Genomic DNA, 18,600 nt, shown 5'->3' with positions numbered 1-18,600 from the left:
CCGGTTAAGTTTTTGAGGGCTGATTTCTTGTCCTGGGATAAAAAGCCTTCTGTTTCCATCGCCAAAGCTTTCAGGGGAGCATTTTCAAGCTTTTGGCACCATTTTTGAGTGAATTGCCAAAAGTCAGATTTTTGCGGAAATTGTGATCCCGGGGCTTAGGGATTTTTTGAAAAAAATATTTTCTGCCGGTTAAGTTTTTGAGGGCTGATTTCTTGTCCTGGGATAAAAAGCCTTCTGTTTCCATCGCCAAAGCTTTCAGGGGAGCATTTTCAAGCTTTTGGCACCATTTTTGAGTGAATTGCCAAAAGTCAGATTTTTGCGGAAATTGTGACCCCGGGGCTTAGGGATTTTTTCAAAAAAATATTTTCTGCCGGTTAAGTTTTTGAGGGCTGATTTCTTGTCCTGGGATAAAAAGCCTTCTGTTTCGAGTGCCAAACCTTTCAGGAGAGCATTTTCAAGCTTTTGGCACTATTTTTGAGTGAATTGCCAAAAGTCAGATTTTGGCGGAAATTGTGACCCCGGGGCTTAGGGATTTTTTCAAAAAAATATTTTCTGCCGGTTAAGTTTTTGAGGGCTGATTTCTTGTCCTGGGATAAAAAGCCTTCTGTTTCCATCGCCAAAGCTTTCAGGGGAGCATTTTCAAGCTTTTGGCACCATTTTTGAGTGAATTGCCAAAAGTCAGATTTTTGCGGAAATTGTGACCCCGGGGCTTAGGGATTTTTTCAAAAAAATATTTTCTGCCGGTTAAGTTTTTGAGGGCTGATTTCTTGTCCTGGGATAAAAAGCCTTCTGTTTCGAGTGCCAAACCTTTCAGGGGAGCATTTTCAAGCTTTTGGCACTATTTTTGAGTGAATTGCCAAAAGTCAGATTTTTGCGGAAATTGTGACCCCGGGGCTTAGGGATTTTTTCAAAAAAATATTTTCTGCCGGTTAAGTTTTTGAGGGCTGATTTCTTGTCCTGGGATAAAAAGCCTTCTGTTTCCATCGCCAAAGCTTTCAGGGGAGCATTTTCAAGCTTTTGGCACCATTTTTGAGTGAATTGCCAAAAGTCAGATTTTTGCGGAAATTGTGACCCCGGGGCTTAGGGATTTTTTCAAAAAAATATTTTCTGCCGGTTAAGTTTTTGAGGGCTGATTTCTTGTCCTGGGATAAAAAGCCTTCTGTTTCCATCGCCAAAGCTTTCAGGGGAGCATTTTCAAGCTTTTGGCACCATTTTTGAGTGAATTGCCAAAAGTCAGATTTTTGCGGAAATTGTGACCCCGGGGCTTAGGGATTTTTTGAAAAAAATATTTTCTGCCGGTTAAGTTTTTGAGGGCTGATTTCTTGTCCTGGGATAAAAAGCCTTCTGTTTCCATCGCCAAAGCTTTCAGGGGAGCATTTTCAAGCTTTTGGCACCATTTTTGAGTGAATTGCCAAAAGTCAGATTTTTGCGGAAATTGTGACCCCGGGGCTTAGGGATTTTTTCAAAAAAATATTTTCTGCCGGTTAAGTTTTTGAGGGCTGATTTCTTCTCCTGTGATAAAAAGCCTTCTGTTTCGAGTGCCAAACCTTTCAAGAGAACATTTTCAAGCTTTTGGCACTATTTTTGAGTGAATTGCCAAAAGCCAGTTTTTTGCTGAAATTGTGACCCCGGGGCTTAGGGAATTTTTCAAAAAAATATTTTCTGCCGGTTAAGTTTTTGAGGGCTGATTTCTTGTCCTGGGATAAAAAGCCTTCTGTTTCCATCGCCAAAGCTTTCAGGGGAGCATTTTCAAGCTTTTGGCACCATTTTTGAGTGAATTGCCAAAAGTCAGATTTTTGCGGAAATTGTGACCCCGGGGCTTAGGGATTTTTTCAAAAAAATATTTTCTGCCGGTTAAGTTTTTGAGGGCTGATTTCTTGTCCTGGGATAAAAAGCCTTCTGTTTCGAGTGCCAAACCTTTCAGGAGAGCATTTTCAAGCTTTTGGCACTATTTTTGAGTGAATTGCCAAAAGTCAGATTTTTGCGGAAATTGTGACCCCGGGGCTTAGGGATTTTTTCAAAAAAATATTTTCTGCCGGTTAAGTTTTTGAGGGCTGATTTCTTGTCCTGGGATAAAAAGCCTTCTGTTTCGAGTGCCAAACCTTTCAGGAGAGCATTTTCAAGCTTTTGGCACCATTTTTGAGTGAATTGCCAAAAGTCAGATTTTTGCGGAAATTGTGACCCCGGGGCTTAGGGATTTTTTCAAAAAAATATTTTCTGCCGGTTAAGTTTTTGAGGGCTGATTTCTTGTCCTGGGATAAAAAGCCTTCTGTTTCCATCGCCAAAGCTTTCAGGGGAGCATTTTCAAGCTTTTGGCACCATTTTTGAGTGAATTGCCAAAAGTCAGATTTTTGCGGAAATTGTGATCCCGGGGCTTAGGGATTTTTTGAAAAAAATATTTTCTGCCGGTTAAGTTTTTGAGGGCTGATTTCTTGTCCTGGGATAAAAAGCCTTCTGTTTCCATCGCCAAAGCTTTCAGGGGAGCATTTTCAAGCTTTTGGCACCATTTTTGAGTGAATTGCCAAAAGTCAGATTTTTGCGGAAATTGTGACCCCGGGGCTTAGGGATTTTTTCAAAAAAATATTTTCTGCCGGTTAAGTTTTTGAGGGCTGATTTCTTGTCCTGGAAGTTTTTGAGGGCTATTTTCTTGTCCTGGGATAAAAAGCCTTCTGTTTCGAGTGCCAAACCTTTCAGGAGAGCATTTTCAAGCTTTTGGCACTATTTTTGAGTGAATTGCCAAAAGTCAGATTTTTGCGGAAATTGTGATCCCGGGGCTTAGGGATTTTTTGAAAAAAATATTTTCTGCCGGTTAAGTTTTTGAGGGCTGATTTCTTGTCCTGGGATAAAAAGCCTACTGTTTCCATCGCCAAAGCTTTCAGGGGAGCATTTTCAAGCTTTTGGCACCATTTTTGAGTGAATTGCCAAAAGTCAGATTTTGCGGAAATTGTGACCCCGGGGCTTCGGGATTTTTTCAAAAAAATATTTTCTGCCGGTAACGTTTTTGAGGGCTGATTTCTTGTCCTGGGATAAAAAGCCTTCTGCTTCGAGTGGCAAACCTTTCAGTAGAGCATTTTCAAGCTTTTGACACCATTTTTGAGTGAATTGCCAAAAGTCAGATTTTTGCGGAAATTGTGACCCCGGGGCTTAGGGATTTTTTCAAAAAAATATTTTCTGCCGGTTAAGTTTTTGAGGGCTGATTTCTTGTCCTGGGATAAAAAGCCTTCTGTTTCGAGTGCCAAACCTTTCAGGGGAGCATTTTCAACCTTTTCGCACTATTTTTGAGTGAATTGCCAAAAGTCAGATTTTTGCGGAAATTGTGACCCCGGGGCTTAGGGATTTTTTCAAAAAAATATTTTCTGCCGGTTAAGTTTTTGAGGGCTGATTTCTTGTCCTGGGATAAAAAGCCTTCTGTTTCGAGTGCCAAACCTTTCAGGAGAGCATTTTCAAGCTTTTGGCACTATTTTTGAGTGAATTGCCAAAAGTCAAATTTTTGCTGAAATTGTGACCCCGGGGCTTAGGGATTTTTTCATAAAAATATTTTCTGCCGGTTAAGTTTTTGAGGGCTGATTTCTTGTCCTGGCATAAAAAGCCTTCTTTTTCCATCGCCAAAGCTTTCAGGGGAGCATTTTCAAGCTTTTGGCACCATTTTTGAGTGAATTGCCAAAAGTCAGATTTTTGCGGAAATTGTGACCCCGAGGCTTAGGGATTTTTTGAAAAAAATATTTTCTGCCGGTTAAGTTTTTGAGGGCTGATTTCTTGTCCTGGGATAAAAAGCCTTCTGTTTCGAGTGGCAAACCTTTCAGTGGAGCATTTTCAAGCTTTTGGCACCATTTTTGAGTGAATTGCCAAAAGTCAGATTTTTGCGGAAATTGTGACCCCGGGGCTTAGGGATTTTTTCAAAAAAATATTTTCTGCCGGTTAAGTTTTTGAGGGCTGATTTCTTGTCCTGGGATAAAAAGCCTTCTGTTTCGAGTGCCAAACCTTTCAGGAGAGCATTTTCAAGCTTTTGGCACTATTTTTGAGTGAATTGCCAAAAGTCAGATTTTTGCGGAAATTGTGACCCCGGGGCTTAGGGATTTTTTCAAAAAAATATTTTCTGCCGGTTAAGTTTTTGAGGGCTGATTTCTTGTCCTGGGATAAAAAGCCTTCTGTTTCGAGTGCCAAACCTTTCAGGAGAGCATTTTCAAGCTTTTGGCACCATTTTTGAGTGAATTGCCAAAAGTCAGATTTTTGCGGAAATTGTGACCCCGGGGCTTAGGGATTTTTTCAAAAAAATATTTTCTGCCGGTTAAGTTTTTGAGGGCTGATTTCTTGTCCTGGGATAAAAAGCCTTCTGTTTCCATCGCCAAAGCTTTCAGGGGAGCATTTTCAAGCTTTTGGCACCATTTTTGAGTGAATTGCCAAAAGTCAGATTTTTGCGGAAATTGTGATCCCGGGGCTTAGGGATTTTTTCAAAAAAATATTTTCTGCCGGTTAAGTTTTTGAGGGCTGATTTCTTGTCCTGGGATAAAAAGCCTTCTGTTTCCATCGCCAAAGCTTTCAGGGGAGCATTTTCAAGCTTTTGGCACCATTTTTGAGTGAATTGCCAAAAGTCAGATTTTTGCGGAAATTGTGACCCCGGGGCTTAGGGATTTTTTCAAAAAAATATTTTCTGCCGGTTAAGTTTTTGAGGGCTGATTTCTTGTCCTGGGATAAAAAGCCTTCTGTTTCGAGTGCCAAACCTTTCAGGAGAGCATTTTCAAGCTTTTGGCACTATTTTTGAGTGAATTGCCAAAAGTCAGATTTTGGCGGAAATTGTGACCCCGGGGCTTAGGGATTTTTTCAAAAAAATATTTTCTGCCGGTTAAGTTTTTGAGGGCTGATTTCTTGTCCTGGGATAAAAAGCCTTCTGTTTCCATCGCCAAAGCTTTCAGGGGAGCATTTTCAAGCTTTTGGCACCATTTTTGAGTGAATTGCCAAAAGTCAGATTTTTGCGGAAATTGTGACCCCGGGGCTTAGGGATTTTTTCAAAAAAATATTTTCTGCCGGTTAAGTTTTTGAGGGCTGATTTCTTGTCCTGGGATAAAAAGCCTTCTGTTTCGAGTGCCAAACCTTTCAGGGGAGCATTTTCAAGCTTTTGGCACTATTTTTGAGTGAATTGCCAAAAGTCAGATTTTTGCGGAAATTGTGACCCCGGGGCTTAGGGATTTTTTCAAAAAAATATTTTCTGCCGGTTAAGTTTTTGAGGGCTGATTTCTTGTCCTGGGATAAAAAGCCTTCTGTTTCCATCGCCAAAGCTTTCAGGGGAGCATTTTCAAGCTTTTGGCACCATTTTTGAGTGAATTGCCAAAAGTCAGATTTTTGCGGAAATTGTGACCCCGGGGCTTAGGGATTTTTTCAAAAAAATATTTTCTGCCGGTTAAGTTTTTGAGGGCTGATTTCTTGTCCTGGGATAAAAAGCCTTCTGTTTCCATCGCCAAAGCTTTCAGGGGAGCATTTTCAAGCTTTTGGCACCATTTTTGAGTGAATTGCCAAAAGTCAGATTTTTGCGGAAATTGTGACCCCGGGGCTTAGGGATTTTTTCAAAAAAATATTTTCTGCCGGTTAAGTTTTTGAGGGCTGATTTCTTGTCCTGGGATAAAAAGCCTTCTGTTTCGAGAGCCAAACCTTTCAGGAGAGCATTTTCAAGCTTTTGGCACCATTTTTGAGTGAATTGCCAAAAGTCAGATTTTTGCGGAAATTGTGACCCCGGGGCTTAGGGATTTTTTCAAAAAAATATTTTCTGCCGGTTAAGTTTTTGAGGGCTGATTTCTTCTCCTGTGATAAAAAGCCTTCTGTTTCGAGTGCCAAACCTTTCAAGAGAACATTTTCAAGCTTTTGGCACTATTTTTGAGTGAATTGCCAAAAGTCAGTTTTTTGCTGAAATTGTGACCCCGGGGCTTAGGGAATTTTTCAAAAAAATATTTTCTGCCGGTTAAGTTTTTGAGGGCTGATTTCTTGTCCTGGAAGTTTTGGAGGGCTGATTTCTTGTCCTGGGATAAAAAGCCTTCTGTTTCCATCGCCAAAGCTTTCAGGGGAGCATTTTCAAGCTTTTCGCACCATTTTTGAGTGAATTGCCAAAAGTCAGATTTTTGCGGAAATTGTGACCCCGGGGCTTAGGGATTTTTTCAAAAAAATATTTTCTGCCGGTTAAGTTTTTGAGGGCTGATTTCTTGTCCTGGGATAAAAAGCCTTCTGTTTCGAGTGCCAAACCTTTCAGGAGAGCATTTTCAAGCTTTTGGCACTATTTTTGAGTGAATTGCCAAAAGTCAGATTTTTGCGGAAATTGTGACCCCGGGGCTTAGGGATTTTTTGAAAAAAATATTTTCTGCCGGTTAAGTTTTTGAGGGCTGATTTCTTGTCCTGGGATAAAAAGCCTTCTGTTTCGAGTGCCAAACCTTTCAGGGGAGCATTTTCAAGCTTTTGGTACCATTTTTGAGTGAATTGCCAAAAGTCAGATTTTTGCGGAAATTGTGACCCCGGGGCTTAGGGATTTTTTCAAAAAAATATTTTCTGCCGGGACTTCCGGAGGCGGCGCGTTCGGTAATGGCTGCCTGCTCCTTGTAAGGAGAGGGGAGCTCCGCTGAAAACGGGTCGTCCGCTACGGCGAAGCGGAGACCCACTTAGGAAAACCACAGGGGGTAGTAGCCTGTGGTCCCGAGACCCGGCGGGTGCCAGAAGCAGCTCCTAAAACGTTGAAGGGACCCCGTAACGGGGCTCCGGATCGCGGAGGGGGTAGCGGCACTGAGGATCAGCGCTGACCTTTCTTCCTGAAACCTTCAATTTCGGAAAACCACAATCCGTGAGTAATTGGGACTTTACAATTTTAAGATTCTTAAGATTTTCAAGACTTTGAATTTGGCTGAAAGCGGAGTGACGAGAAACAGGAAGTCCGTCTTCCGGCAAAGCTTACAGATCAAAGGCAAAGGAACTGACAGGCTGGACGCAGTGAAAAAGGATTTTAAAGTGGAAGCATTATGCGTCTGACAGTACTGAGGTTTGAAATGAAAGGCAAGTTTTTTTATTAATTTACTCTACAGTGTGGAAGCAATTTGGGAACCTTCTCCTTTGGTGGACTTTAAAGTTTAAGACCCAGCCTCGGGGTGGCAGGGGAAAAGAATGTCTTTTGCTGATACAATCTATAAAATTGAAACAGATACATAGAGGCAACTTTTGGTCTATATAACTAAGTAACTGTATCCTGCACCTTGAGAGGTGATACTTGTGGCAATTTTGGAAGGGCTCTGCCAGTGGAAAAAGTTTTAAGGACTATTGGAAAGTTATTTAGCTGCAGGAACTTTAATGGCGACCATAACTTTTTTCCTTCCTTCCTGAACTCCAACTCTACTCCCTCCAACTGTACTCCCTCTAGTGGAGACTGGGATTTACAACTCCTTGGGAACTAACTTTGTTTTGTCTCTCCGCTGTTGTTATCTACACTGAGGTCTGTCCTTCCCATGGAACTTTTGACAGTTTGACCTTGACTCATAGACAGGTGGGGAATGAGTGGCCAACCGAAAACAAGATCTGCAAAAGCGAAAGCAACAAAAGGCCAGCTTGTGCAAACAACTCTGACTTCTCAGTCACGTAGATCATCAGTCCCCGCTGTACTGAAGGGAATTGAACTTCCAACAGCAGCTGAATTGAAGGGAGCTGAACCTTCAACAACAGCTGAACCTAAGGAAGCTGAACAACCAGCAACAGAGGATATGGCTGCAGGTGGATCTGATACACTTCTGAAGGAGATGCTACAACAATTTGCAATTTTAAATAAGAAGGTTGATGACCAAACAGCAAAAATTGACTTAGCCACATCCTCTATCACAAAGTTATCTGAACAAGTGACACAGCACTCACAAGAAATTGGGAATCTAAAAGACGCTACTTCTGAGAACCGGAAACTGGCCGAAGCTGCGAACGAAAAAGCTGACCGAGCAATTCAAAAAGTGGATGAATTGAAAGGAGAGGTAAGGCCACTACACAAGCACATCAGTGACCAGCAGGCCTACCTGTCTATGGTGGAGTTGAGAAACAGGGAAAATAATTTAAGACTACGCTCTATCCCAGAGATTGAAAAAGAAGATTTGACTGGCTTTTTGACAGCAGAATTCTCCAAATTTTGGGGAATAAAGGAAGACGAAGACTTTAAAATAACAACGGCATTTAGGCTGGGAAGTGTTACCAGAAAGGACAGACCTAGAGACTGCCTGATCATCCTAAAGACTAAACAGGAGAGAGACAAAATACTTGATCTTCATTTTAATAAATCACTTGAGATCCAGGATAGAAGAGCGGAAATTTATAAGGATATACCAAAACAACTACTGGATCTCAGAGCTATCTATACTGACCTAGCAAGACTCTTGAGAGGCAACGGAATACCTTACAGGTGGGAGTTCCCACAAGGCCTATCATTTAAATACAAAGGAAAGAAGGTTAGAATTAAGTCTAAAGAGGACAACCAGAAGTTCCTGCACGACAACGGAGAAGATCTTCAGAAGGGAATAGCAGTCCCTTGGCCTCCGCCACAGCCTGGACCGGAACCAACACCATCTCCCTCGGACTTGGACAAAAAGGAGGACACCCCATAAAGAGCAACAACAGATTGATACAGGATGTCTCTGCAGCTGTATAGTTGGAACATTAATGGCGCAAATTCCCCGGAAAAACGAAAAAGGATCTTCCACATTTTGAAAAAGGAAAATTTGGATATAATTTGCTTGCAAGAAACGCACGTGACTAGGCTCCATAGGAAAGTACTAATCAACAAAAGACTAGGCCAAGAATTTATTTCATCAGACAAAGTAAAAAAGAGGGGCCTGGTGATCTACGCTAAGGAGAACCTAGCACCGAAATTTTTGTTTAAAGATGAGCAAGGGAGAATCTTGGCAATTGAAATACAATCTCAAGGAGAAAAAGTTTTGATATTAGGAATTTATGCACCAAATGAGGGGAAAGCAGAATTTTACAAGAAGCTACATGAGACACTACTGGACTATCTGGACTACTCAAACATCATTATGATGGGAGATATGAATGGGGTGGTCTCCACTTTGATGGATAAGTCACAAAACCAAATAACTAAGGACGGCAGACTACCGAAAACCTTTTTTGAACTGACAGACAATATGGACTTGATTGACATTTGGCGGGCAAGGAACCCCCTAGGTAGAGAGGGAACTTTCTTTTCTGAGGCCCACTCATCATGGACGAGAATCGACCAAATTTGGACAACTAGAGGGCTGGCATCGAAGACTACAAGAGTGGAAATCTGCCCAAAGACTTGCTCCGACCACAACGCCCTGAAAATGGAATTGAGACTTACTCCAGCCGGTTCCTTCAGATGGAAAATGAATGACACCCTCTTTAGAGATCAGGAGATTGTAAAGAAGGCCCAAAAAACTTTAAAGGACTATTTTGAAATCAACTTGAACACTTCAGTGGAAAAAAGAACAATCTGGGACGCCAGTAAAGCTGTAATGAGGGGGTTTCTGATACAACAAAATACAATCAAGAAGAAACTCTGGAATGGGAAAAAGGATAAAATATTAGAGAAGATAAGCGATGGAGAGAAAAGGTTGAGATCTAAACCAAAATCCAAAGAGATCTTGCGAGAAATTAAATTCCATCAGGCACAATATTTGAAATTGATAAATCAAGAAGTGGAATGGAAAATTAAACAAATGAGACAAAGATCCTTTGAGTCAGCAAACAAATGTGGGAAACTGCTGGCATGGCAGTTGAAAAAAAGACAGAAATTAAATTACGTTACCAATCTAGAGGTGGAAGGGAAAAATATCCAGAAACCAGGTGAAATTAGAAAGTGTTTCCAGAAATACTTCAAAAAGTTGTACACACAAGGGCCTGAGGAAGTGTCTGAGATTGAACGATTTTTGAAACTCAATGGCTTACCAGAATTGTCTCAGGAGAAGAGATCAATTTTGGACTGTAAAATAACACAACAGGAAATTGAGGATGCCATTCAGAATATGCAGCTGGGCAAATCTCCAGGCCCAGATGGGCTTACCTCCAAATACTATAAGACATTAAAAGATTATTTGATTTTACCACTAATGGAGGTTTGCAACCAGATTATGGGGGGAGGAAGGGCACCGGAAACGTGGAAAGAAGCTTTCATCACATTGATACCCAAAGTGGAAACTGAAAAGACTCAACTTAGGAACTACCGCCCCATCTCACTCCTAAATGTGGATTACAAAATATTTGCAGACATTCTGGCAAGTAGATTGAAAAAGGTTTTAAATGAAGTAATTCATAAGGACCAAGCAGGCTTTCTTCCTGGCAGGCATTTGTTGGATAATACTCGGAATATTATCGATATTCTGGAACTTTTACAAACAAATATTAACACTAAAGCAGTGTTAATTTTTATCGATGCTGAGAAGGCCTTTGACAATATTTCTTGGAAATTTATGAAGAAAAACTTGGAAGGGATGGGAGTGGGACGAGGGTTTGAAAATGGTATAGAAGCAATTTATTCAGAACAAAAAGCTAAGTTGATAGTGAACAATGTGGTGACAGAGGAGTTCCATATTGAAAAAGGAACACGTCAGGGGTGCCCCCTATCCCCCCTACTATTTATATCAGTCCTGGAGGTTTTGCTGAACATGATTAGGAGGGACCGGCAAATACAGGGGATCACGGTCGGAGTGAAACAATATAAACTGAAAGCATTTGCAGATGACTTAGTAATAACATTACAGGAGCCAGAATCTAGTACAAAAAGAGTTCTGGAGCTGATACAAGAATTTGGTCGGGTGGCAGGATTTAAGTTGAACAAACAAAAGACTAAAGTTTTGGGGAAAAACTTGACGCCTTTAGAAATAGAGGGGTTTCAGAAGGAAACAGAGTTAACTGTGGTTAAGAAGGTGAAATACCTGGGGGTAAACTTGACGCCTAAAAATTTGAACTTGTTTAAGGACAACTATGAGAAATGTTGGTCAGAAGTTAAGAAAGATTTGGAAACATGGTCGAGACTGAAGCTTTCCTTGCTGGGCCGAATTGCTGCTGTTAAGATGAATGTTTTGCCAAAAATGTTGTTTCTATTTCAAACCTTGCAGGTCATGGACAGAGTGGAATGTTTTGGAAAGTGGCAGAGGGATATCTCAAAGTTTGTCTGGCAGGGCAAAAAGCCCCGAATAAAGTTTAAAATACTAACTGACGCAAAAGAAAGAGGGGGGTTTGCCCTGCCAGACTTAAGGTTATATTATGAGGCGGCAGCCTTCTGCTGGTTGAAAGATTGGATTTTATTAGAGAATACAGATGTCCTAGACCTGGAAGGTTTTAACAATTCGTTAGGATGGCATGCTTATCTGTGGTACGGCAAGGCAAAAACACATGGAATGTTCAAAAACCATATTGTCAGGAAAGCAATTTTTATGGTCTGGCTGAAATACAAAGACTTACTTGAAAGTAAGACTCCGAGGTGGTTATCACCAGTGGAGGCTAAGGCGTGGAAAAAACCCAATATGGAGACCGGCTGGCCGAAATATTGGGAACTAATAGAAAAAGTTGGTGACAATTGGAGGTTGCGGAGCTTTGAAAATTTAAAAGATAAGGTGCAAGATTGGCTCCATTATGCCCAAATTAACGAGGTTGTTAAGTTGGATAAAAAAATAGGGTTCCAGGCGGAAAAATCGAAACTTGAGACAGAGTTGTTAGAACCAAAGACCAAGGTTTTATCGAGAATGTATAACTTGCTGCTTAAGTGGAATACACAGGATGAGACAGTTAAATCAGCCATGATAAAGTGGGCTCAAGACATTGGTCACAACATTATGTCTGAAGACTGGGAAAGGTTATGGACCACCGGTATGAAATTTACGGCATGTAATGCCTTGAAAGAAAACATTATGAAAATGGTATACAGGTGGTACATGACCCCAGTCAAGCTTGCTAAGATATACCATTTGTCTGATAACAAATGTTGGAAGTGTAAGGAGGCTGAAGGAACATTCTTTCACCTTTGGTGGACTTGCCCAAGAGTGAAGGCCTTCTGGGAAATGATCTACAACGAGTTAAAAAAGGTGTTTAAGTACACCTTCCCTAAAAAACCGGAGGCCTTCCTCTTGGGTATGGTCGGCCAAAAGGTCTTAAAGAAGGATAGAACGTTTTTTATGTATGCTACCACTGCAGCAAGAATTCTGATCGCTAAACATTGGAAGACTCAAGATTTACCCACGCTGGAAGAGTGGCAAACGCAACTGATTGACTATATGGAGTTGGCCGAAATGACTGCCAGAATCCGAGACCTGGGAGAAGAAGCAATGGAGGAGGACTGGAAAAAATTTAAGAATTATTTGCAAAAACTTTATAAGTTATATGAACTATAAAATGACGCATAATTTGAAATGCTAGCCCCAGCAATGAGAGTGCAATATTTATGAAATTGGATAACAATATTGAAGGGATCAAAGTTTAAATGTTAAAAAGGATAATACATTCTGTTTTTAGAGTAAATGGGCAATAAGGGATTTAAACTTAAATTGCAATCGAAAGTACCAAAAAAACACATGAAACAAGGTTACAATTTGCTGATAAATTTATTGTTGGGAATGCTTTGTGCGGGAGATGTGGGGAAGTTCGATGGAAAGTTGGAATAAGCTGTTGAAGGGTTATGATTCTCTTTATTTTCTTTCACATTTTTCTTTCTTTTTTTTCTTCTTCTGTTCTCTGTATCTGAAAAAATGTAATAAAAACTATTTTTAAAAAAAAAAAATATTTTCTGCCGGTTAAGTTTTTGAGGGCTGATTTCTTGTCCTGGGATAAAAAGCCTTCTGTTTCGAGTGCCAAACCTTTCAGGAGAGCATTTTCAAGCTTTTGGCACTATTTTTGAGTGAATTGCCAAAAGTCAGATTTTTGCGGAAATTGTGACCCCGGGGCTTAGGGATTTTTTCAAAAAAATATTTTCTGCCGGTTAAGTTTTTGAGGGCTGATTTCTTGTCCTGGGATAAAAAGCCTTCTGTTTCCATCGCCAAAGCTTTCAGGGGAGCATTTTCAAGCTTTTGGCACCATTTCTGAGTGAATTGCCAAAAGTCAGATTTTTGCGGAAATTGTGACCCCGGGGCTTAGGGATTTTTTCAAAAAAATATTTTCTGCCGGTTAAGTTTTTGAGGGCTGATTTCTTGTCCTGGGATAAAAAGCCTTCTGTTTCCATCGCCAAAGCTTTCAGGGGAGCATTTTCAAGCTTTTGGCACTATTTTTGAGTGAATTGCCAAAAGTCAGATTTTTGCGGAAATTCGGGGCTTAGGGATTTTTTCAAAAAAATATTTTCTGCCGGTTAAGTTTTTGAGGGCTGATTTCTTGTCCTGGGATAAAAAGCCTTCTGTTTCGAGTGCCAAACCTTTCAGGGGAGCATTTTCAAGCTTTTGGCACCATTTTTAAGTGAATTGCCAAAAGTCAGATTTTTGCGGAAATTTTGACCCCGGGGCTTAGGGATTTTTTCAAAAAAATATTTTCTGCCGGTTAAGTTTTTGAGGGCTGATTTCTTGTCCTGTGATAAAAAGCCTTCTGTTTCGAGTGCCAAACCTTTCAGGAGAGCATTTTCAAGCTTTTGGCACCATTTTTGAGTGAATTGCTAAAAGTCAGTTTTTTGCTGAAATTTTGACCCCGGGGCTTAGGGATTTTTTCAAAAAAATATTTTCTGCCGGTTAAGTTTTTGAGGGCTGATTTCTTGTCCTGGGATAAAAAGCCTTCTGTTTCGAGTGCCAAACCTTTCAGGAGAGCATTTTCAAGCTTTTGGCACCATTTTTGAGTGAATTGCCAAAAGTCAGATTTTTGCGGAAATTGTGACCCCGGGGCTTAGGGATTTTTTCAAAAAAATATTTTCTGCCGGTTACGTTTTTGAGGGCTGATTTCTTGTCCTGGGATAAAAAGCCTTCTGTTTCGAGTGCCAAACCTTTCAGGAGAGCATTTTCAAGCTTTTGGCACTATTTTTGAGTGAATTGCCAAAAGTCAGATTTTTGCGGAAATTGTGACCCCGGGGCTTAGGGATTTTTTCAAAAAAATATTTTCTGCCGGTTAAGTTTTTGAGGGTTGATTTCTTGTCCTGGGATAAAAAGCCTTCTGTTTCCATCGCCAAAGCTTTCAGGGGAGCATTTTCAAGCTTTTGGCACCATTTTTGAGTGAATTGCCAAATGTCAGATTTTTGCGGAAATTGTGACCCCGGGGCTTAGGGATTTTTTCAAAAAAATATTTTCTGCCGGTTAAGTTTTTGAGGGCTGATTTCTTGTCCTGGGATAAAAAGCCTTCTGTTTCGAGTGCCAAACCTTTCAGGAGAGCATATTCAAGCTTTTGGCACCATTTTTGAGTGAATTGCCAAAAGTCAGATTTTTGCAGAAATTGTGACCCCGGGGCTTAGGGATTTTTACAAAAAAATATTTTCTGCCGGTTAAGTTTTTGAGGGCTGATTTCTTGTCCTGGGATAAAAAGCCTTCTGTTTCCATCGCCAAACCTTTCAGGAGAGCATTTTCAAGCTTTTGGCACCATTTTTGAGTGAATTGCCAAAAGTCAGATTTTTGCGGAAATTGTGACCCCGGGGCTTAGGGATTTTTACAAAAAAATATTTTCTGCCGGTTAAGTTTTTGAGGGCTGATTTCTTGTCCTGGGATAAAAAGCCTTCTGTTTCGAGTGCCAAACCTTTCAGGGGAGCATTTTCAAGCTTTTGGCACCATTTTTGAGTGAATTGCCAAAAGTCAGATTTTTGCGGAAATTGTGACCCCGGGGCTTAGGGATTTTTTCAAAAAAATATTTTCTGCCGGTTAAGTTTTTGAGGGCTGATTTCTTGTCCTGGGATAAAAAGCCTTCTGTTTCGAGTGCCAAACCTTTCAGGGGAGCATTTTCAAGCTTTTGGCACCATTTTTGAGTGAATTGCCAAAAGTCAGATTTTTGCGGAAATTGTGACCCCGGGGCTTAGGGATTTTTTCAAAAAAATATTTTCTGCCGGTTAAGTTTTTGAGGGCTGATTTCTTGTCCTGGGATAAAAAGCCTTCTGTTTCGAGTGCCAAACCTTTCAGGAGAGCATATTCAAGCTTTTGGCACCATTTTTGACTGAATTGCCAAAAGTCAGATTTTTGCGGAAATTGTGACCCCGGGGCTTAGGGATTTTTTCAAAAAAATATTTTCTGCCGGTTAAGTTTTTGAGGGCTGATTTCTTGTCCTGGGATAAAAAGCCTTCTGTTTCCATCGCCAAAGCTTTCAGGGGAGCATTTTCAAGCTTTTGGCACCATTTTTGAGTGAATTGCCAAAAGTCAGATTTTTGCGGAAATTGTGATCCCGGGGCTTAGGGATTTTTTGAAAAAAATATTTTCTGCCGGTTAAGTTTTTGAGGGCTGATTTCTTGTCCTGGGATAAAAAGCCTTCTGTTTCCATCGCCAAAGCTTTCAGGGGAGCATTTTCAAGCTTTTGGCACCATTTTTGAGTGAATTGCCAAAAGTCAGATTTTTGCGGAAATTGTGACCCCGGGGCTTAGGGATTTTTTCAAAAAAATATTTTCTGCCGGTTAAGTTTTTGAGGGCTGATTTCTTGTCCTGGGATAAAAAGCCTTCTGTTTCGAGTGCCAAACCTTTCAGGAGAGCATTTTCAAGCTTTTGGCACCATTTTTGAGTGAATTGCCAAAAGTCAGATTTTTGCGGAAATTGTGACCCCGGGGCTTAGGGATTTTTTCAAAAAAATATTTTCTGCCGGTTAAGTTTTTGAGGGCTGATTTCTTGTCCTGGGATAAAAAGCCTTCTGTTTCGAGTGCCAAACCTTTCAGGAGAGCATATTCAAGCTTTTGGCACCATTTTTGAGTGAATTGCCAAAAGTCAGATTTTTGCAGAAATTGTGACCCCGGGGCTTAGGGATTTTTACAAAAAAATATTTTCTGCCGGTTAAGTTTTTGAGGGCTGATTTCTTGTCCTGGGATAAAAAGCCTTCTGTTTCCATCGCCAAACCTTTCAGGAGAGCATTTTCAAGCTTTTGGCACCATTTTTGAGTGAATTGCCAAAAGTCAGATTTTTGCGGAAATTGTGACCCCGGGGCTTAGGGATTTTTACAAAAAAATATTTTCTGCCGGTTAAGTTTTTGAGGGCTGATTTCTTGTCCTGGGATAAAAAGCCTTCTGTTTCGAGTGCCAAACCTTTCAGGGGAGCATTTTCAAGCTTTTGGCACCATTTTTGAGTGAATTGCCAAAAGTCAGATTTTTGCGGAAATTGTGACCCCGGGGCTTAGGGATTTTTTCAAAAAAATATTTTCTGCCGGTTAAGTTTTTGAGGGCTGATTTCTTGTCCTGGGATAAAAAGCCTTCTGTTTCGAGTGCCAAACCTTTCAGGGGAGCATTTTCAAGCTTTTGGCACTATTTTTGAGTGAATTGCCAAAAGTCAGATTTTTGCGGAAATTGTGACCCCGGGGCTTAGGGATTTTTTCAAAAAAATATTTTCTGCCGGTTAAGTTTTTGAGGGCTGATTTCTTGTCCTGGGATAAAAAGCCTTTTGTTTCGAGTGCCAAACCTTTCAGGAGAGCATATTCAAGCTTTTGGCACCATTTTTGAGTGAATTGCCAAAAGTCAGATTTTTGCGGAAATTGTGACCCCGGGGCTTAGGGATTTTTTCAAAAAAATATTTTCTGCCGGTTAAGTTTTTGAGGGCTGATTTCTTGTCCTGGGATAAAAAGCCTTCTGTTTCGAGTGCCAAACCTTTCAGGGGAGCATTTTCAAGCTTTTGGCACCATTTTTGAGTGAATTGCCAAAAGTCAGATTTTTGCGGAAATTGTGACCCCGGGGCTTAGGGATTTTTTCAAAAAAATATTTTCTGCCGGTTAAGTTTTTGAGGGCTGATTTCTTGTCCTGGGATAAAAAGCCTTCTGTTTCGAGTGCCAAACCTTTCAGGAGAGCATATTCAAGCTTTTGGCACCATTTTTGACTGAATTGCCAAAAGTCAGATTTTTGCGGAAATTGTGACCCCGGGGCTTAGGGATTTTTTCAAAAAAATATTTTCTGCCGGTTAAGTTTTTGAGGGCTGATTTCTTGTCCTGGGATAAAAAGCCTTCTGTTTCCATCGCCAAAGCTTTCAGGGGAGCATTTTCAAGCTTTTGGCACCATTTTTGAGTGAATTGCCAAAAGTCAGATTTTTGCGGAAATTGTGATCCCGGGGCTTAGGGATTTTTTGAAAAAAATATTTTCTGCCGGTTAAGTTTTTGAGGGCTGATTTCTTGTCCTGGGATAAAAAGCCTTCTGTTTCCATCGCCAAAGCTTTCAGGGGAGCATTTTCAAGCTTTTGGCACCATTTTTGAGTGAATTGCCAAAAGTCAGATTTTTGCGGAAATTGTGACCCCGGGGCTTAGGGATTTTTTCAAAAAAATATTTTCTGCCGGTTAAGTTTTTGAGGGCTGATTTCTTGTCCTGGGATAAAAAGCCTTCTGTTTCGAGTGCCAAACCTTTCAGGAGAGCATTTTCAAGCTTTTGGCACCATTTTTGAGTGAATTGCCAAAAGTCAGATTTTTGCGGAAATTGTGACCCCGGGGCTTAGGGATTTTTTCAAAAAAATATTTTCTGCCGGTTAAGTTTTTGAGGGCTGATTTCTTGTCCTGGGATAAAAAGCCTTCTGTTTCGAGTGCCAAACCTTTCAGGAGAGCATATTCAAGCTTTTGGCACCATTTTTGAGTGAATTGCCAAAAGTCAGATTTTTGCAGAAATTGTGACCCCGGGGCTTAGGGATTTTTACAAAAAAATATTTTCTGCCGGTTAAGTTTTTGAGGGCTGATTTCTTGTCCTGGGATAAAAAGCCTTCTGTTTCCATCGCCAAACCTTTCAGGAGAGCATTTTCAAGCTTTTGGCACCATTTTTGAGTGAATTGCCAAAAGTCAGATTTTTGCGGAAATTGTGACCCCGGGGCTTAGGGATTTTTACAAAAAAATATTTTCTGCCGGTTAAGTTTTTGAGGGCTGATTTCTTGTCCTGGGATAAAAAGCCTTCTGTTTCGAGTGCCAAACCTTTCAGGGGAGCATTTTCAAGCTTTTGGCACCATTTTTGAGTGAATTGCCAAAAGTCAGATTTTTGCGGAAATTGTGACCCCGGGGCTTAGGGATTTTTTCAAAAAAATATTTTCTGCCGGTTAAGTTTTTGAGGGCTGATTTCTTGTCCTGGGATAAAAAGCCTTCTGTTTCGAGTGCCAAACCTTTCAGGGGAGCATTTTCAAGCTTTTGGCACTATTTTTGAGTGAATTGCCAAAAGTCAGATTTTTGCGGAAATTGTGACCCCGGGGCTTAGGGATTTTTTCAAAAAAATATTTTCTGCCGGTTAAGTTTTTGAGGGCTGATTTCTTGTCCTGGGATAAAAAGCCTTTTGTTTCGAGTGCCAAACCTTTCAGGAGAGCATATTCAAGCTTTTGGCACCATTTTTGAGTGAATTGCCAAAAGTCAGATTTTTGCGGAAATTGTGACCCCGGGGCTTAGGGATTTTTTCAAAAAAATATTTTCTGCCGGTTAAGTTTTTGAGGCCTGATTTCTTGTCCTGGGATAAAAAGCCTTCTGTTTCGAATGCCAAACCTTTCAGGGGAGCATTTTCAAGCTTTTGGCACCATTTTT

This window comes from Podarcis liolepis, assembly GCF_965112155.1.
Source record: "Podarcis liolepis genome assembly, contig: HAP1_SCAFFOLD_42, whole genome shotgun sequence".
Lineage (NCBI taxonomy): Eukaryota > Metazoa > Chordata > Lepidosauria > Squamata > Lacertidae > Podarcis > Podarcis liolepis.
Note: the sequence above shows the minus strand (reverse complement) of the source record.